Raw genomic sequence first — 21,673 nt, 5'->3', positions numbered from 1 at the left:
GTAGTGAAGACAATCAGACAAGGGAGAATAGACCAAATTGAAATTTTTCAGCCAGAAAATTTTAGGCAAAAATGGAGATTTGGCAACACCAAAATGTTTTATGAACTTTGAGAGGTTTCTCTGAATTGTTTGTCAAAAGAGAAACAAACAAAATTATTGGAATAAGTCTAAACCATCAATTCTGGCCTAAAACTCTATGAATCTCCACATTCTCCTTAATATTGTTCCAAAAATAGAAGCCAATATTGCAACCGCATTTACAGTAATGTGTTGTCAGAAACAGCAGTAAACTTTATCTGCTGCACTTGAGAAATTGCTTAAGCACTCATTAAATCTATTTGTAGGGTCAGATTTTTTGGAATTTTCCCATTTTAAACACGTGGCTGCTTTGTTATAGTGGGTCACCCTTAGCAAGGGTTTGCTAGAGAAAAGCCTTCTACAAATGAATTAATTGTGTGGAATTCCTAGCAAATTGCTTTGACAGTGTATTAAGTGTCTATGTAATTTTGATTAATAGCCAAAGTATTTTTTCCACATTTTCTCTCTCGAAAAGTAAAGGGCAAAATAAAAGAGCTAGTCCCATCCACTACATGGGCTGGTGCAGTGGGAGTGGGTTCATGATGCTACCTCTTCCTCACTTTTTAGTCTATTACCTGGGGCACTGTGATAAGGCATGTATAACGCATACTGAGCTATGGAAAGGCTCCTTGTGTCCTCCCTTTACCACACACCAGCACAAATATCATGAATAATCTGACTCAAATGTTTCTTTGTATTCATTTACACAAGAAAAAAAGATTGTGATATGGCAATCTCTGAACAGTACTTGTTAGAGGGATGGACTACGTAGTCTAAGATTATAGAATCATGGAAATGTTGGGCTGGAAGAGATCTCAACAGATCATCTAGTCTATCCTCCCACACTTATGCTGGGTTAAGTATACTGGGCCACAAGATTGTCATTATAGAGAGTTTTACAGTTTATTTTAATTTACTAACAGAGAGGGGGAGAGCCTACCCTTCCCTTATCTGTTGTCCTTAAATGATTATCCTGCTGTCTTTCTTTCCCGGTGGTCATTTCATTATGTGATTATCAAAAATTGCATTGCAGAATGGCATCTAAAATTAGTGTGAGCTTTTTAAAAGGCTATTATTAAAATAAACTCTCTGAAACTCTGGGATGAACAATATAAAATCATGTAGCCTGTCCTTCAGGTTGGCAGCTTGATTCATAACAAAATATACAGTTGCAATAAGGGGGAAAGTGTACAATTTGAAAATCTACCTCACCATGTCTTTTTCTTGCACAAAATTCAGTGAATTATATATTTTAATGTAAAACCTGTCACCATAATTCATAGCAAACATATTGGTATAGGATGTCTTTCAACTGTATATGATTTTATGGCTATGACATACATTTATTATATTACTGTGAAACTGGGACTTTTGACCTCTGTGACTCTCACCAATTTGGAATCTTATTAGAGTTGTGTTGTGAAAAATTGGCACTTAAAAAGCTTCCCACCTTCGAGGAGGTGGAATATTGAAGTGGACGGGAGAGCACTCTCCCATCAACTCATCGTGTCTTCACCAGACCTGATAAATCGATGCCCACTGCATTGATCGCAGCAGCACCGATTTAGCCTGTAGCGAAGACAAGCCCTAAGTCAACTAAATAATGGCAAATTTGAGGGGCAGTTATTAAAAGGGGGGAGCAATCACCATCTCTATGTCGTACACCTTCCCCTACTCTTACTTTGTCTGCCTTTTTCATAACTGTTAGAAATTAGTCTGATGCAATCTTTTCAAAGAGTTAGGGTTTATGACTAAAAAAGGGATAATTCGCAGCCTCAAGGGACTTGAGGTTTGAGTAGGTTTGAGTTGGTAAATTCAGAGATTGATCAGCAGTGCTTCTTTATAGTGATGAAAAACCGGTCAGATTGTTCGTTTGGTAAAAATTACTAAGATTGGCAATTATCTAATAAATGCTTGAATGACACACAGTATTCCAGGCAAACCACTACTGAACTTTTTAAAGATCTAGATGCCGATATTCTAACAGCTATGTTTCAAAATTATAGACCATTGAGCTGACTATCCAGTAATTAAAATGTTGTTAAAGGAGAAAACTGGAGAGATAAAGTGACAACCCAATTTTAACTGATGTTTCAAGTTGTCAGTGTTATTAAATGTGTTTCATAGTCTGGTTATTTTCCTGGAAACTACATTTCCTAGAATTGCTGTCATGTTAATGCAAAATCTCAAGTTTTATACATCAGTAATTTAAGTAAATGATTTTGGTCGCTGTAAATTGAGGTTGATTCTAGTAGGTTTGAGTTGGTAAATTCAGAGATTGATCAGCAGTGCTTCTTTATAGTGATGAAAAACCGGTCAGATTGTTCGTTTGGTAAAAATTACTTTGGTGTAAAATGCTTTAGATATTAAATTGGAAGAGAAGACTATTTATCCAGCCTTTGCTATTATATCACCATGTTAAGATTGTATGGAAAAATGATCCCCTTAACACAGAAATATTTTGTTAGCATCAGAAAACTTGAATGGAAGATAGTCATGAACTATAGCTTTAGCCTTTAAACATACAATTGGGGAGAAAAAAAAGTCTCTTTATATAGTTTCCTTCTCTTGTGGAATTTTAGTCATTTCTGTAAGATCTGAACCTTAGTAAACTTGAAGGATTGCAAAGCACCTCAATATTACCTGGAATGAGTGCTTGAACTAGAAGGAACTTCCTAATCACAATTCAGTAAGTAAAAATCACAGATACCTTTAGGAAAAATAAAAGGAGGGTGGGACCACAGGTGGACATTCTGTAATCCAGTTGCCACATTTCATCACAATTGCCTTATACCCTACCCTCACCAACATCATAGCAGTTGGACTTTCCCACAAAACCCTCTTTATATCTGGCCCAACCATTAGATGCTTAGTTCAACTAATAAGTTACCAGTACTCATGGCATCTGCCTGGCCTCTTGTCTATATTGCCCTAAAGTCATTCCTATCTAAGAGCTTTTCATGATCTATGTGACATGAATATGGAGGTCTGACTCTGTTCATTGTTGACTCCACATCTCAAAAATCGCCACCACAAGATCCGGTCTCAGCAGAGAGAGCAAGGATTTGATAGGAGGTAGAGCTGATCTCTCTTTGTTTTTAGAGGTAGTTCCTTCTGGTCATGATCAAGGACAATTGTCAAGGGAGCATGAGTGATGCTTGCATTGCCATTGTTCTGTGGGTTAATTGAAGACAATAATCTCAAGGTCAGTCAATGGCAGTTTGCTTTTATGACCAATACATTCATACTTTAAAAAAAAGTTTTTCAGAAATTTTGAATGACTTGTCAGTACAAATATTAGCATATTAAAACTATCAAAGCTGAATCTTATGGAAAGTAAATAGCATGGCAAATAGACTCGTGCCTATTAATCATCTGATGTTCCCTATATTTAGACACACAAGTGTAATTTCCTCTGGACAGTTTGGTACATGGTCGCCCTTCAACCATCAGTATGAAAGAAGGTTGACATATTTCCATTTGAAGATGCCGCTTTCAAAACTGAAAATGTATCACTGTTAATAAATTTTATGCCACTTGCTACATTTTTTGTTTTGTTGTTAAACTCTAGGAGCTTTACAATATGCGAATAGTGTAATGTATCACAATTGTAAATGTTAGTAACGGTTTAGTAGTATTCCAGCAATGGGCTATTAATGGCCGTTGCATTAACTATTTAAATATAAGATTGGTATGCAATTACAGCATCACATTTACATTGCATTATTTAATTCTTCCAGTTTGAAAGATTTTACCAGTTCGAGAGGTATTCATTCATATACTTAAAACTGGGAATGCTGGCAGACTTGGTAATATCTCTCAAACAAGTATAACTTTGAACTGTATCTTCACGGTATATTAAAAAATAATTTAAGTAAATCACCACATCATATCCGAGAGATTTCTTTTCTTTTCCAATGTCATTTTAAAACTGGAATTCCACAATGTGAAATAAGAGTAAATGTCTAATAAAGACACAGAAGTGAGAAAGTACAGAACTGAAACAGTGAGATGCTGTAGTTTGTTCTGGGATACTGCTGCAAACTATTTAACATCATGTGCAGTACTACTATAGCTAAGCATATAGCTATGCTCAGGGACATATATATACCTACACAGAGCTAAATCCCAGTGAATCATACTGCAATTGTAGAGTTTAGCTCAGTGTGTTAGCCTGAGATTCAGCCTTCTTCTGAATGTCCTGCTTTTGGTCTCAGGGGGTTTAAGTGGAACCTTCAGCAGTTCTGTTTATTAGCGCTGGAGGTTTAATTTATGTCTCCTCGAAAATAACTTTAAAAAGCCTTATTGATTAAATGTGTTCTGGGACAAAACGTCACCATTTGTAATTATATAATAGACAAATTTCCATGTTTGTTTTTGAGATTAATGGATTCCACAGAATTCAAACCTAGATTGTTCTTCAGTATGCTGGTGCCTATTGTGGAGTGTAGAGGCCACTGTTGCGTCTGAAGTCAAAGGGATTTTTCTCTAACATAAAAAGGTGTGGAGTACACTGTTATTTCAACAAAACTCTATAAATGACTCCTGCATGATGTTATACTCGGCTACGTGAATAAATCTGATGAAATCACTAATATGACGTGGTTCTATGAATTGACAAGTGCCATCTATTTTTTTAAGGAGGATGTATTGTTCAAGGTCGATTGTTAACTTTTCTATAAATTGAGTTTATAGACTCTTACAACACTACTCTCGTAACATTTCTCTAATGGTAATTCTTGATTTCTTTATGTAAATCTACCTCACTACTTGTCATATCACCTCAGGTTGTGATCTTGTCAGATCTAATAATCTGATCAGTGTTAGACCTGGTCAGCACTTGGATTGGTGACTACCAGAGAAAGCATAGTTGTTTTCCAGCACCACTATCTACATGAGGATAGAGAGATTCTTCTGTATTGAAAGTCCTGACCACTTGGTTTTGGGGGGCTTTCAAAAGGGACTCCATATTACAGTGTGGGGAGAAAGTCACATTAGTGCACCCTCTTAAGAGACAGAGCCCTGTCAAGAGGGCTTCAGTGAGGAGCCCACAAATGTTAAGGCCAACTTCAGCACCGAGTTGGAAGAGAGCAAATTACCTTATGTTCTCACTATATATCTAGCTTGCTAGACATATGTTAAAAGGAAGAAATAAATGTCTTAGCGATACATAGAGTGAAATTATAAATGACACCTTTCTGGCAAGGTGATGATTGTCACTTTGTAATTGAAGATTGAGATATTTATGACTTATAAATCCATTCATCGCTCTATAGATTCCAATTTGTGAATTATTTGTTATGCTACAGGTCAGGCAGATCAGATGCTGTGAATGTGACTAGTTGAAGATGTGGTTGACACTTTGTTTCATGGTCACACGAGAAGTTACTGTCCAGCAATTTCATGCTATCATTTACTGTTAGTCACCAGTTAGTTCAGTTGTCAGCTCTGATTTTCCAGGACCACATGCAATATTTCAAATCTATAAGTGGTTTTTTTGTGAATGATTTTGAAGTGTTTCCTTTGTATTGGCTTTATTAGACAGCTATATAATTGTATCTCTTTGCAATTAGCATATGCGATATGCTCATGCATAGGCAATAGTGGCAGTGACAGGCTGGAGGGAGTTCTCCTGAGCTTCTTGTTAAAATTCCATTGTAACTTTCAAGGTACTTTGGGGTGGTTTCCATGCTTCTGGTGGAGTCCACCATCTCTTTGGATCCTGCAAAATCATCATCTCCATGAGTGACTTTGTCTCATGGGTATCATAAAAATTCTTCTGAAAAGCAACTTTTACCTTTACAATGACTCAAATTGCACTAAATATCAAGTATTCAAAAAAAAATGTGAGGAGGAGAATACTAGGTCTTCACCCCACCACATTTCAAATCACACAAGCTGAACACTGTGCTGTACTGTCCATATGTAACACCAACAGAGCCCGGCCATCGGTGAGCAGGATGGAACCAGGGACCTCTGGAGCTTAGTGCATGAGCCTCTACTGCATGAGCTAAAAGCCTGACTGTTCAGTAAGGCTGTCGAGCAGACTCATTTTATCTCTCTCTCTAAGTGGTCTTGGTGCCACTAGATGGGACGGAACACCACACCCAGGAGGTGTGTAGGTTACACATACACACCAGTATTTTACAGCAACAAATTATAAATATTTGCAGTGTGCGGCACATTTATTTGCCAGTCCATGGCTTCTTGGTTACATAAGAATATTTTTGGTATAAAAGACAACCCGTAGATTAGATAGCCCCTCCTGTCTGCAAGTGCCTGCACACACACATATCACAGCTAAAGGAAAATGGGATTTTTTGAAACTTCTTTCTTCAAAATGTTAGCAACACATTGCTGACTATGGATGTTGTAATACAAGAGTCAGCATTTTGGGGTAAAAACAGTTGTAAATTTTGACCTAAACTCATGCTGTACATAGCTACAAATTTCAGTTTGTCACAAATCACTTGGACTCTAACTCACTAAAAATTATGCCTCAATGATTCTACACTTAAACTCAATATTTTAGTGCATGTGCTGAACCAGACTGGATTGCACTTGTGCATTTTCTCATACAGATTCTCAAGTCCTGTTACTGAATTTTGCCTTTACTATAGAGTGGTGAGTGTATGGTTTATTTTCATATGAGGCATGAAAGGATCCTAACAGCTTTTTGGTACAGTATGTACCTGTTTAATTCCATGATTGTGACTTTTGTGCCCTTGGTCGTTCCTAAGGCTCCACAACTGGAGATTTGTATTAAAAAAAGTAAATTTTTGTGTTTTGGAATAATTTGCAAGCTGCAAAAGAGGAAATTCCTTGTGATTTTTATCAGGATAAATATGTACTGTTACCAGACATAGCTGTTAGTGTCTGAACTTGCAAGAAGCTGCTAAATTTGCCAAGAAGCATTACCAATTAAAGTAGTTAATTAACAAGAAGCTATGTTAGCTGGAAGTTAGCTAATGTAACGCCAATATTTAAAAAGGGCTCTAGGGGTGATCCCGGCAATTACAGACCGGTAAGTCTAACGTCGGTACTGGGCAAATTAGTTGAAACAATAGTAAAGAATAAAATTGTCAGACACATAGAAAAACATAAACTCTTGAGCAATAGTCAACATAGTTTCTGTAAAGGGAAATCGTGTCTTACTAATCTATTAGAGTTCTTTGAAGGGGTCAACAAACATGTGGACAAGGGGGATCCGGTGGACATAGTGTACTTAGATTTCCAGAAAGCCTTTGACAAGGTCCCTCACCAAAGGCTCTTACGTAAATTAAGCTGTCATGGGATAAAAGGAAAGGTCCTTTCATGGATTGAGAACTGGTTAAAGGACAGGGAACAAAGGGTAGGAATTAATGGTAAATTCTCAGAATGGAGAGGGGTAACTAGTGGTGTTCCCCAAGGGTCAGTCCTGGGACCAATCCTATTCAATTTATTCATAAATGATCTGGAGAAAGGGGTAAACAGTGAGGTGGCAAAGTTTGCAGATGATATTAAACTACTCAAGATAGTTAAGACCAAAGCAGATTGTGAAGAACTTCAAAAAGATCTCACAAAACTAAGTGATTGGGCAACAAAATGGCAAATGAAATTTAATGTGGATAAATGTAAAGTAATGCACATTGGAAAAAATAACCCCAGCTATACATACAACATGATGGGGGCTAATTTAGCTACAACGAGTCAGGAAAAAGATCTTGGAGTTATCGTGGATAGTTCTCTAAAGATGTCCACGCAGTGTGCAGAGGCAGTCAAAAAAGCAAACAGGATGTTAGGAATAATTAAAAATGTGATAGAGAATAAGACTGAGAATATATTATTGCCCTTATATAAATCCATGGTACGCCCACATCACGAATACAGTGTACAGATGTGGTCTCCTCACCTCAAAGAAGATATTCTAGCACTAGAAAAGGTTCAGAAAAGAGCAACTAAAATGATTAGGGGTTTAGAGAGGGTCCCATATGAGGAAAGATTAAAGAGGATAGGACTCTTCAGTTTGGAAAAGAGAAGACTAAGGAGACATGATAGAGGTATATAAAATCATGAGTGATGTTGAGAAAGTGGATAAGGAAAAGTTATTTACTTATTCCCATAATACAAGAACTAGGGGTCACCAAATGAAATTAATAGGCAGCAGGTTTAAAACAAATAAAAGGAAGTTCTTCTTCACGCAGCGCACAGTCAACTTGTGGAACTCCTTACCTGAGGAGGTTGTGAAGGCTAGGACTATAACAATGTTTAAAAGGGGGCTGGATAAATTCATGGTGGCTAAGTCCATAAATGGCTATTAGCCAGGATGGGTAAGAATGGTGTCCCTAGCCTCTGTTCGTCAGAGGATGGAGATGGATGGCAGGAGAGAGATCACTTGATCATTGCCTGTTAGGTTCACTCCCTCAGGGGCACCTGGCATTGGCCACTGTCGGTAGACAGATACTGGGCTAGATGGACCTTTGGTCTGACCCGGTACGGCCTTTCTTATGTTCTTATGTTAAAATTACTTTGGGGTTGAGAGAGAGGAGAAAGAGAATTGTAATTAGAAAAAGAAATCACAGCTGCTATTTAGAAAGCTGTTAAGAAAGTTTGCAGGTCTAACTACCGGAAGGAACACTGCATTGCAGGTATGCTTCTTTCATTCATTCGTTCTCTTCTCAGTTTTTTAGGAAAGATCTACTGAAGTCTTATGTGTCACAATTTCCAAACAATATTGGTTACTGTAATCTAATTTTTTCTATGTTCACATTACATAGATGATTCATAGTCATCCTGTGATTGACTAATACACCCAGGTCTTTCTTCTCCTCTTTCATTTTAAAAAATGATGTTACGAATTGGAGTAAACCAGGAATGTATGTGTGGATGTATTGTTGTGATATCTGATCAGAAATTCTGAATTAATTGTATCTGATAAAAACTGGCATAGCTATCCAGAATTATGAGTACCTGGTTTCCAGGAAGGTTCTCCAAGTCCGTAGGGGCTGCCATGTTTTAAGTTGATTTCAAGATGGCAGCTTGCTTCTAATGTCACAAGCAGACTTCTGTGAAACTGCAAAGATGCCCTAAATATCCAGTTTACTTGTTGGGGGCTTCTTTTAAAATGGCATAAACTGTGTAACAGCTCCAGGTTTCAGACCAAAATGCCCAATTTAGCAGTCTCTCTCTGAACACAAACTACCAGTACACCCCCGAGTTGTTTTATGCTTATAATGAAGTTAGTTTCTCCAGGAAGGGACACCTTGCCTACAGCATCACTTTGTAATATTACTCTGAATTAAATCCTCATTTTTTTTGTATTATTTGCTTTCAGTGTCTTTGTAATTTTCCTCCTTAATACCCTGAAAATAGAATTTCTTTGCTTATTCTCACCGTAGCAGTCAAGATCTGCTGGTGTGGTCTTGCTGCTGTTTTCTGTAGACTATCCTGTACTGGCAGGAGAGTTTGCCTTTGGAACTTGTGTCGCGCTGCTAGAGCTTGAGCTTCATGAGTTTCAGGGTACAATGTAAGATGCATTTATTTCACTTAACTTTTGATTGATTTTGTTGCTGCTCGCTGCTGGTACTGTATTGAAGCTGTGTTTTTATTATTGTAAGCCCCTAGATGCTCTGGTGCTAGGCAATCTAGAAACGTATTAAATAAATGATATTGATTTGCTCCTTTTCCCACTTGGCAAACATTTTATTTTGCCATATTTCTAATGCTATCTGAGGCACCGTTTACTGCCTTTATTTTCCTCCTTACTTATGCCTTGGCATCATACAGTGGAGGGGGGCATATCGGTATCTAAATAGAACTACCTAGATAGGAGATGTTCACAAGAATATGTATTGGGGCCTCTTATTTGTTGGTTAACTGCCACTAAATGGCATCAGAGGGAACTTGCATTGTATTGTGATGTGTTCATCAATAATACTTGTTTGTACAATAATTTGTCTCAGAAAAACAAGTATCGGATTTTGTTTTCATCCCAGTAAATGTAACTTACCAGATAAGTATCTTATCCTATTCTGACCCCCGAGGAATCAACTGGATGAACTTGGTAGGTCTCTCCACCTTCAGTTTCTGTGATCGGAATCATAAGTATTTAGACATTCTCCACTTGATTTAAAGAGTTATAAAATTTGGGCCTTAACTGGTTGACAGTGGCCCTTTCAGATTTGTTTTAATTTGATAAATGCAAGTATGTTTCTTTTCTCCCTCAGTAGGGAGAAGGGAATATTTTCAGATAGAGGGACAATCCTTCCTTTATCTTAATAAAGACCCCCTACTGGCCCTTGAATTGGTTCCAGAAACTTACTTGCAGTTTAATCACGAGTTAGAAACCTGTTTGGGGATTTACTCCCATAGTAGCACAGAGCAGAAGGCTGTGCTGAAGCAAGTGAGATACAATGGCAGCTGCAGGTTTTTGGAAATACAGTAGAGGTATAAATATGGTTTCCAAGAGGTTTATAGTAGTTGCTGTGAGAACAGAATGCTTTTTTTAAATATAGTAAGTGTAAATCTGTTTCTAGTGAGACTTTCTTCCCCAGTGACCCACTTTTTCCGTTGAAATAATATAAGGCTAATATTTAGATCAAAACAGTGCTTCCTTGTCAATACATCAGTTTACTTCTACAACTTGTGAATAGTTGTGTGGTGGGTTCCCTCCTCCCCCACCCGTACTGGTTTATTATAGTTCCAGAAGATTTATATTTTTGTCACTGAGTCTGCACTGTTTCTTTAATAAGGAAAAACTTTAGCTTAAATCTTGCATAACAGTTAAAACACAATTTTCTTGGGAATTTTTGTTTGGGTCTCAGGTCATGCTTATGTAGGGCCTTAGCTAGAGCTGGTTGACATTTTTTCATAGAAAAGTTTTTCAGCTAAATGAAATTTTTTATTTCAAAATTATGGGGAAATGCATACTTTGCAGTTTCTTTCCTTTTTTCACTTAAAAACATGGGGAGAAGAGTGGGGAAAAAAGTTAAAAAGTGAGAGAAAGTTACATTTGACCTTTAAATGACTTTTTCTCATTTTTAAACTTTCTCTCTTCAAATGACAAGAGAAGGACACTTATAGAAACATTTTGAATTTTTTTCCAATGCAGAAAAATTTCAATCTTTTCACTGAAAAAATTTGCCCCCTCTCCCCCCAAAATCCAAAACCCAACCTTTATTTTTTGTTTGCAACTTTTTGTCATCTCCTCACCAAAAAAAAAAAAAAAAGGCCACTTTTGGCAAGCTTTAGTCTGAGCTTTTTCCTCTCATGTAGGAAACACTAGGTCTGGGAGTGCTTTGAAGCCTCTGGAGGGAAAATGGGTGCCACACATTGCTCACCAAAATCTCTTTCTGCCAACAGCAGAAAGGAAGGGAAATTGAAGGGTGTTTCATCTAGTCACTTTGAAGGATGGGGGTTGATATATGCAGTCTCTATATGGGCTGAAGAGCTCAATAGGGTCCTAACAGTGTGGAAAGTCAAGAATACTACATGGAAAACTGGCTTTTCCAATGGCAAGTCTACATGGGAAGTGAGTAAAGCTAAAGTGAACTAAGGCCACTGTGGCTTAGTAAATTCACCTTGAGCATGTAAGTATTTTAATAGGCACTTAGTACAAAATATTTCTTACAGTATAAAATTCAGGTTATCTGGACTGCAACATTGTGTCAGTGAAAATCACTTTATACTCTTCTTGAGGTCATAATATACATCTCATCCTCTTATACTAGTGCAGGGGTAGGCAACCTATGGCACATGTGCCAAAGGCGGCACGCAAGCTGATTTTCAGTGGCACTCACACTGCCTGGGTCCTGGCTCTGCATTTTAATTTAATTTTAAATGAAGCTTCTTAAACATTTTAAAAACCTTATTTACTTTACGTACAACAATAGTTAAGTTATATACTATAGACTTATAGAAAGAGACCCTCTAAAAACATTAAAATGTATTATTGGCACGCGAAACCTTAAATTAGAGTGAATAAATCAAGACTCGGCACACCACTTCTGAAAGTATCAGAGGGGTAGCCGTGTTAGTCTGGATCTGTAAAAGCAACAAAGAATCCTGTGGCACCTTATAGACTAACAGACGTTTTGCAGCATGAGCTTTCGTGGGTGAATACCCACTTCTTTGGATGCAAGTGGTGGAAATTTCCAGGGGCAGGTTTATATATGCAAGCAAGAAGCAAGCTAGAGATAACGAGGTTAGTTCAATCAGGGAGGATGGGACCCTGTTCTAGCAGTTGAGGTGTGAAAACCAAGGGAGGAGAAACTGGTTCTGTAATTGGCAAGCCATTCACAGTCTTTGTTTAATCCTGAGCTGATGGTGTCAAATTTGCAGATGAACTGGAGCTCAGCAGTTTCTCTTTGAAGTCTGGTCCTGAAGTTTTTTTGCTGCAGGATGGCCACCTTAAGATCTGCTATTGTGTGGCCAGGAGGTTGAAGTGTTCTCCTACAGGTTTTTGTATATTGCCATTCCTAATATCTGATTTGTGTCCATTTATCCTTTTCCTTAGAGACTGTCCAGTTTGGCCGATGTACATAGCAGAAGGGCATTGCTGGCATATGATGGCATATATTACATTGGTGGACGTGCAGGTGAATGAACCGGTGATGGTGTGGCTGATCTGGTTAGGTCCTGTGATGGTGTTGCTGGTGTAGATATGTGGGCAGAGTTGGCATCGAGGTTTGTTGCATGGGTTGGTTCCTGAGCTAGAGTTACTATGGTGGTGTGCAGTTGCTGGTGAGATTATGCTTCAGGTTGGCAGGTTGTCTGTTGGCGAGGACTGGCCTGCCACCCAAGGCCTGTGAAAGTGTGGGATCATTCTCCAGGATGGGTTGTAGATCCCTGATGATGCGCTGGAGGGGTTTTAGCTGGGGACTGTATGTGATGGCCAGTGGAGTCCTGTTGGTTTCTTTCTTGGGTTTGTCTTGCAGTAGGAGGCTTCTGGGTACACGTCTGGCTCTGTTGATCTGTCTCCTTATTTCCTCGTACTGTAGTTTTGAGAATGCTTGGTGGAGATTTTGTAGGTGTTGGTCTCTGTCTGTGGGGTTAGAGCAGATGCGGTTGTACCTCAGTGCTTGGCTGTAGACAATGGATCTTGTGGTGTGCCCGGGATGGAAGCTGGAGGCATGAAGGTAGGCATAGCGGTCGGTAGGTTTTCGGTATAGGGTGGTGTTAATGTGTCCATCAATTATTTGCACCGTACTGTCTAGGAAAAGGAAGTCTAGGAAGTCTAGGAAAAGGATAAATGGACACAAATCAGATATTAGGAATGGCAATATACAAAAACCTGTAGGAGAACACTTCAACCTCCCTGGCCACACAATAGCAGATCTTAAGATGGACATCCTGCAGCAAAAAAACTTCAGGACCAGACTTCAAAGAGAAACTGCTGAGCTCCAGTTCATCTGCAAATTTGACACCATCAGCTCAGGATTAAACAAAGACTGTGAATGGCTTGCCAATTACAGAACCAGTTTCTCCTCCCTTGGTTTTCACACCTCAACTGCTAGAACAGGGTCCCATCCTCCCTGATTGAACTAACCTCGTTATCTCTAGCTTGCTTCTTGCTTGCATATATAAACCTGCCCCTGGAAATTTCCACCACTTGCATCCGAAGAAGTGGGTATTCACCCACGAAAGCTCATGCTGCAAAACGTCTGTTAGTCTATAAGGTGCCACAGGATTCTTTGTCACTTCTGAAAGGTTGCCGACCCCTGAACTAGTGGTAAACAGAAGTCCCACTCACATCCATGAAATCAAGGGTCCCCAATGCGGTGCCCACGGGTGCCATGGCGCCCGTCGGGGCATCTAAATGCGCCCACGTCCTGGCTGGCGGTCGAGCGTCCGCTGAAATGCCGCTGAAATTCAGCGGCATATCAGTGGCGATGCCTCTGGATGATGCTGCTTGCTGCCAACAAGCAACGTCATCCAGAGGCGGCGCCGCCAAATTTCGGCAGCATTTCGGCGGATGCTTGACTGCCGCCACGGTCCTTCGTCTGGCGGACGCCAGACGAAAAGGTTGGGGACCACTGCATTAAATAGTTTATTTTAAAATGTAATGACAGTAACTTATGAGCGTTAACCTCTGGAGATAATGTTTGGGCCATTTATTTTATATTTATTTATTCATGTAACATAATATGTGTTCATGACAATTTTCAGACAAATATAAGCAACGGGCCATGATCTAAATTAGACATAACACAGCAAGAGAGGAGAATATGGCAGTAAATACAAAGTGATGGAGAGGGGACTGGACAGATGAGGGTTAACAACAGTGAAAGACCGTAACAAAGTCATACCTCGGAAGGCCCTTTTAATGCTTCTACTGCCATGTGTTATCTCAGCTTCTTCACTAGATCAGCACCTGGTAACTCAATAAATCCCACTGGGTGCCCAATACTTCATTTTACAGTTTGCCTGATTACAGAATAGTCTTCTCGACTGATTGATTTCTGACCTGATTCTTTCATTCCTGATTCAACTGATTTACTTAATAGTTTTATTAACTACAATTGCCAGTAATTTGTCTTACTAATCATTTTTCTTTTAATACATTGCATCATTTTTGCTACCCATATGCTTTTAAACTGCCCATTTATATGGATTATCTACTATAAATATGTTATGGCTCATTTGATTCTCTGCATAATTAATTAATTGCTGCCTATTTGATTCCCTTAATAACTTATTCGCTGTCACACAAGTAACAAACTCTTTGATTCCTTATTAATTATTTACTCTCTTTTGAATATCTGAATTAATTGACTGTTTAAATTTGCTGTCTTGCTAATTTGACACCAAATTAATTATGCTTTGATTAATCAACTGCTTACTCATCACTTACCTGTAAAACGTCCGTGCCTACCATTCTAGCTGTATTGATAGTTACTTTGTTTAGTTATATTACAGTGAGGGGGACAGAATCAGGAAGGAGGGAAACAAGGTGAAGGTCAACAATGGAAAACTAACAAAAAAAAAGGGTTTTAGAAGGGATTTGAAAAAGTGAGAGTTTACCTGGTAGGGCCAGGAAGGAGGCACAGGTGAAGTAGCACTATAAATACACTAGATCTTTGCTGAAATTGAAAGAGTTAATGAAGCATCATGGGAAGCCTTTGATTCAGAAACAGTCATTTTTGCCTACTTTGTGGTTCTTTAGACTATTTTGCCCTCATTCTTTATTACCAAGGATTTTTCTGTGAAAAGAAGTTCTCTCTTACTCATTGTCAGCAAATCCAAATCCAAAATAAATTTTAAAAAAAATATCATGTCCTGTTGTTTTAAGAGCAAAAAGGATTTTGATCCTTTAAATTACACAAGGATACATGGTATCACTTAATTTATCTTAATATCTGTGATATACTAGTTTAATCCTTGGTGTTACGAGTTTTGTTCTATTCTGAATTCTTCCATACTATACTTAGAGTAGGGTCAGTGTGTCCTATTGTTAAATAATTACCATTGTTGCTGCTTAATAAGTTAGTAAAGGTAAACTTTCCTCCACTGCTGACACTCATTGTACTTAGTATTCTTTGATTGCCAGCCAGTTCATTTTTTTCTCTCTCTCTTTTCTCTGTCTATTGGGCAGTCAGTTTCTTTCTTGAAGGAAGCCTGGGGAGGCAGAACCCTTTCCAATTAATTACTGCCTTTGACTCCAGCTTCTTATCTTTCTAAAGATATCTCCTCCTGCCTACCTAGTCTGTGCATTATGTTCTACATTGTGTTCTGTCCTCATAGCTGCAGAAATTTTGAGAAAAAGAGTGTGTGCATTATTACATATTACAAATGCATTTCTGAACAAAAATGTTTATTAGACTGTAGAAGTACTAAGCACTTGCTTAAGTACTTTGATGAATTTAGGCCTTAGTAATGTTCTCCTGAGGGATTTGCTGTTGCAAAAATAGATCTTTCAAGCAGAAGTATGGCCTTCTAAATTGAAAAGCAGCTTTTTAAAAACTTTAACAGTTGGAGTAGAATTTTGTATTTTTATTTTAAAGAAAAATGTATATCAAACTACAAGGATCTTCTGTAGCTATCAAAGAAGCTGAGAGGTCTAGGTCAAAGCATGTCCCTCAAGCACTTGTCCTGGTTTACTTCTGTTTAACACCTATTTTATGCCAATGTAAATCCATAGATTTCAGTAAAGGTACACCAGCATAAAGCCGGAGTAACACAGTGATGTTTTCTTTAGTCTAATTTATTAAATGGAGAAGAATCACATACAAATGCAGGATTATCTATTTGTTGAAGAGCCTATCATGAATAAATCACATGATTTTCCCATTGGTTGAAGTATTGTTAGGGGGAGGAGAGTTGAGTCAGCTAAAATACAGCAATGGCTTCCTTTCATCTACATTGCGAGTAATGCTCACTGTAGCCACTCATTTCCATATATGCTGTATTGAATAGAGGACGAAATAGTATGAGAAGAAAAGTATACAAGGTGTTAAATATCAGAGGTGTAGCCGTGTTAGTCTGGATCTGTAGAAGCAGCAAAGAGTACTGTGGCACTTTATAAACTAACAGACGTATTGGAGCATGAGCTTTCGTGGGTGAATACCCACTTCGTCGGATGCATGTAGTGGAAATTTCCAGAGGCAGGTATATATATGCAAGCAAGAATCAGGCTGGAGATAACGAGGTCAGTTCAGTCAGGGAGGATGAGGCCCTCTTCTAGCAGTTGAGGTGTGAAAGCCAAGGGAGGAGAAACTGCTTTTGTAGTTGGCAAGCCATTCACAGTCTTTGTTTAATCCTGAGCTGATGGTGTCAAATTTGCAGATGAACTGAAGCTCAGCAGTTTCTCTTTGAAGTCTGGTCCTGAAGTTTTTTTGTTGCAGGATGGCTACCTTTAAATAAGGTGTTAAAGAAATTTAGCAGTCTAGTTGCATCATCGAACATATTATTTGTATACATTGAATCAGTGGTTGCAGTTGGCACAACTCAGGGAGAGGCAAATTACCTTACCAGAAACCATTGACTTCTCATCCTTTTATATTGTACCTAAATATTAGCAATTGGTTTGTTTTTGTTATTGTTTAAAAATGGTTATATAATGCTGTTGCATACTTGCCAACTTTTAAAAACTATAGATAGGGACACAGCTTTTAATCTTGAAATATACCAGACTAGGAAAGAGCATGGTGGGGTTTGTTTTTTTTAACAACAGTGTGGAAAAATGACTAACTTGTAAATAGGGAGAGCAGACATCTGATGCTGTTTTCCTCTGTCAATTTAGAAAGAATTAGTGTTGTATGTGAAAGTAAAGTGTATGAAGACACTTAATGTGTCTTAGTGTATTAGACAACTTAATGGTCTAAATACCAAATAAGAATGTTTCTCAACAATAAAAATATATAGGAAGTGTTGAAATAAGATCTGCCTTAGCAGCAAAGCACTACCCATGGCTCACTTCCAAAGTGTAGTAATCCTCAGAACAATATGATTAGGCTTGGAAGGATCAGATTTGTATCAGTAAATGTTGATAAACATCAATTTCACTATATACACAATCAAAATTTATAGATAGGCAAAATAAAAAAAGTTGCTTGAGAACTTATTAGAGTTTGATTTAAGGATATTTACTTTGTGTATTTTGACATGTGATGTTGACAATTTGTGTTTTAACAGTTATAAACAGGGCCAGCTCTAACTTTTTTGCCACCCCAAGAAAATTTTTTTTTTTAAATAAGGCACTGCTCCGCCGTAACACCCCCCGCCGAGTGCTGCCCTACCCTGCCGAAGCAACCCCACCAAAACACCCCCCCGAGCGCTGCGCTGCCGCACTGTAACAACCCTCCTTGAGCGCCGCCCTGCCCCGCGAAACAACCCCCCCCAGCGACGCCCTGCCCCGCCGAAACAACCCCCCACCGAGTGCTGCACCGCAGCGCCGAAACAAACAACCCACGAGTGCTGCCTGGCCGAAACAAATGAACAAAAAACCTCGAGCGCCGCCCCACTGAAGCAAAAAACAAACAAACACCCCGAGTGCTGCCCCGCCAAACCAAAAAAAACCCAAACCCTGAGCGCTGCCCTGCCACCTGAAGATTGGCCGCCCCTTACAAGGTGCCACCCCAAGCACGTGCTTGGTCGGCTGGTGCCTGGAGCTGGCCCTGGTTATAAAGCTTTAACTTTTTGAATTTCAAGGTCTACTGTCATTAAATAATTATTGTATGTCTCCCTCCCTCCCCCATAGTCTGACACACCCTCCCAATAATTTTCCACAAATGTGAAAATTTAAATAGATAAAAATAGAAAAAACTTTCTTAAAACGAACATCAGTATTGTCCATCAAAATTATAGAAAAATAAAAATCAAATTCTGCCAAGCCTAAGTATGATATTCTTATGTGAGTACACTTAAAAAGGTTTATGTAGAGTTCAGACATCTTACAAAATTAGTTTGAAAGGCTAGAGAGTGTTTGAGTGGAATACTTGTTATATACTAATTAGAAATCAGTTGAAGATTTTGTATTTACAGCTCTATATTCTTTAACTTTCATAAAGATCTACTGACCATCAACTTTTATAGTACCTCAATTAATATATTAGTACTATTATGTTAAATGCCCCAAAACTTTATCACAGAGTTAAAGTTGCAGTGATACCATGGAGCCTTCGAGAACATGGAGAGTGGCTAAACTTAAACCTCTAAAAACCAGGAAATGAAGAGCTAAAGTAGCACAAATTTAAACGTCTGAAAACCAGGAAATACAAAATAAGATACATGTCATCCCACAGTGCAACCTTAACACTGCCTTCTTTGAGCGATGCCCTAACACAATAACACACAGACTAGCACTCTGCTCTCTCCAGTGCTGCAGGACACCTTGGGAATAGAGCACAGGAGTACTGTAGGTTAAATGCTAGTACTTTTTCTTGCTAAGACAAAACTCTGATTTAGGGCAGGTGTAGCAACAGGAGCTACCTATTTTTGGCCTATACTGAGCCTACTTCACACAGACTTGTAAAATGTCAAAATGTAACTACCCTTCAACGTTATCCTCAGGATTCCTTCTGGGATGTAGCCTTCATTTACCCCTCAGTAGGCCCTAGAGACAATTGTCATGTGTGCTATCAGACTGCAAGAAAACCTCAAATGACACACCCTACAAAATTCAGTGCTGAAGTGAGGCATACTTGATTCCTCCAAGTATGCTTGCATCTCTCTCCTGGTTACAATCACAGCTCTGTCAACCTGCTCCAACTAATTCTTCCACCATTCAATGCACAGGTAACACAGTAAATGCAGTTGGAATGCATAGAGAAAAATGGTGGAATTCAAATCTCTGAATCACAACACAATTGGCACATGGGGCAGTGCAAAAGGACTGGTAACCATACCAACTTGCTTGGGACAGGTCGATCAAGGTCGCCTGGTCCTAATTTTTCCTGGTAGATGGTACAGTATGGCTGATAACCATCGTCGTCATAGCCACAGGGGGCTGAGCTCCATCAGCCCCCACCCTTCATGTGTAAAGAAAAGATTCAAGTGCCCCTGAACTAGCAGAGAGATGCTGGGCTCCTCTCCTACACACTCCTTACTGTCCTGTCTGGACTATCATAGCAGCTGGAGGCTGCCTTCCACTCATATCTCACTAACAAGTCACTGTGTCTATTCCTGCATTCTTTATTACTTCATCACACAAGTGGGGGGACAATGCTACGGTAGCCCAGGAAGGCTGAGGGAAGAACGGAATCAACAGGTGGGGTTGTTGCAGGAGCACCCCCTGTGAATAGCATACAGCTCATAATTTCTGCAGGATCTGACACAGAGCAGCTGTGCTCTCTGGTTCTCTGATACAGCGGTTCTCTAGTACACTTGCCCATATTCTAGGCAGGACTGATTCTATTTTTAGATACCAAAAAGGAGGGATTGACTCAGGGAGTCATTCCCAATTTGCTTTTTTGCGCCTGGCTAATTGCAGCCAGGGGCACTTATGACAGCAGCAAATGGAACAGTGCAAAAGGACTGGTAGCCATGCCCATCTTATTACCAATTTATGGTATGGTAGATGGTACAGTATGGCTGATAACCATCTCTGCTATCATGCAAAAGCAAAAGCATGCTGCTGTGTAGCGCTGCTGAATCGCCTCTGTCAGCGGCATCTAGTACACATACGGTGACAGTCACAAAAAGCAAAACAGGCTCCATGATTGCCATGCTATGGCATCTGCCAGGGCAATCCAGGGGAAAAAGCCGTGAAATGCTTGTCTGCCGTTGCTTTCCCAGAGGAAGGAGTGACTGACGACATTTACCCAGAACCACCCGCGACAATGATTATTGCCCCATCAGGCACTGGGATCTCAACCCGGAAATGCCAAGGGGCGGGGGAGGCTGCGGGAACTATGGGATAGCTACGGGATAGCTACCCATAGTGCAACGCTCCAGAAATCGATGCTAGCCTCGGAGCATGGACGCACACCACCGATTTAATGTGTTTAGTGTGGCCGCGCGCACTCGATTTTATAAAATCTGTTTTACAAAACCGGTTTATGCAAATTCGGAATAGTCCCGTAGTGTAGACGTACCCTTAGATTAGTTGACCTTTAAACAGAAAGCAATTTTAATTTGTATCAGAGTTGTCACTCACCTATAAGGATGGGGAATATAGTTGTGGGTTCTATTCGTGACTCTCCAACTCGGTAAAAATGTGACTTTGGACAACTCAAGAGCTTTGCTTTTAGAATTGCTGACTACCTGCATCTCTGTTTGAAGACAGTGGGATCTGCAGAAGCTGAGGACATCTGAAAATCAAGCCTTTAATTTATCTGTACCTCATTCTAGTCACCTGTGTAACATGCTCATTTAAGGGGGTCAATTTTGTGCTGGTCTTACTCATGTGAATAATTGCATTTATACTGGGGGAGGGATAGCTCAGTGGTTTGAGCATTGGCCTGCTAAATCCAGGGTTGTGAGCTCCATCCTTGAGGAGGCCACTTAGGGATCTGGGGCAAAAAAAATTGGTCCTGCTAGTGAAGGCAGGGGGCTGGACTCAATGACCTTTCAAGGTCCTTTCCAGTTCTAGGCAATTGGTATATCTCCAATTATTACCTTTTATTAATTGTAGGATTACTCATATGAGTAAGGCAAGTAGCATTTGACCCAGCAATGATGATACTGAATCACATCGATGTTGGGAAGATGGATTAAAAGTGCAAATGATTCAGGTCATTGAATGAAAAGTGTTATAGAACTGAAAGGACTATTATATGGTTTTGGGTGAATGTCTGGGTCTGTTACCCTCTTAAATACTGTGATGGGTGACCCATTTCTCTTGATAAGGGCTAAATGCAGCTGTTGCTAGAACCTGTCAGTACCAATCCTGGATAGGCTGGAGAAGGTCATTTCAGAGCTGATATCGCTCAGCAGCTGAGAGCTCTCTTCAGACTGTTCCTAGCCTGTGCCTACCTGGGGATCAAGCTGAGAATGTGAACTGAGATCTCCAGGCAGTCTCATTGTGTTAGATTTTTTTTAAAATAGTACTTTCTTGCCATAAATGCATTGGAAATTGGATGTCACAACCTTATGGTTTTTAACATATACAATGAATATAAAAGAATGTCTCAAAGGTCGAGTCAACATAAATTATTGAAAATTTTAAGACATACCATGT

At 39.3% G+C, this 21,673-nt stretch overlaps 1 protein-coding gene across 6 annotated transcripts in view; it reads left to right on the top strand.

Annotated features, from left to right (window-relative positions):
* TRAPPC9 (trafficking protein particle complex subunit 9) overlaps positions 1–21,673 on the top strand; it is an 825,958-nt gene that overhangs the window by 543,109 nt on the left and 261,176 nt on the right. The gene's annotated exons all lie outside the window — the stretch shown is intronic.

Source organism: Mauremys reevesii, linkage group 2 (assembly GCF_016161935.1).
Source record: "Mauremys reevesii isolate NIE-2019 linkage group 2, ASM1616193v1, whole genome shotgun sequence".
In the NCBI taxonomy this organism is placed as follows: Eukaryota; Metazoa; Chordata; order Testudines; family Geoemydidae; genus Mauremys; species Mauremys reevesii.
The sequence above is the reverse complement of the archived record's forward strand: the minus strand, read 5'-3'. Positions and strand labels throughout refer to the sequence as shown.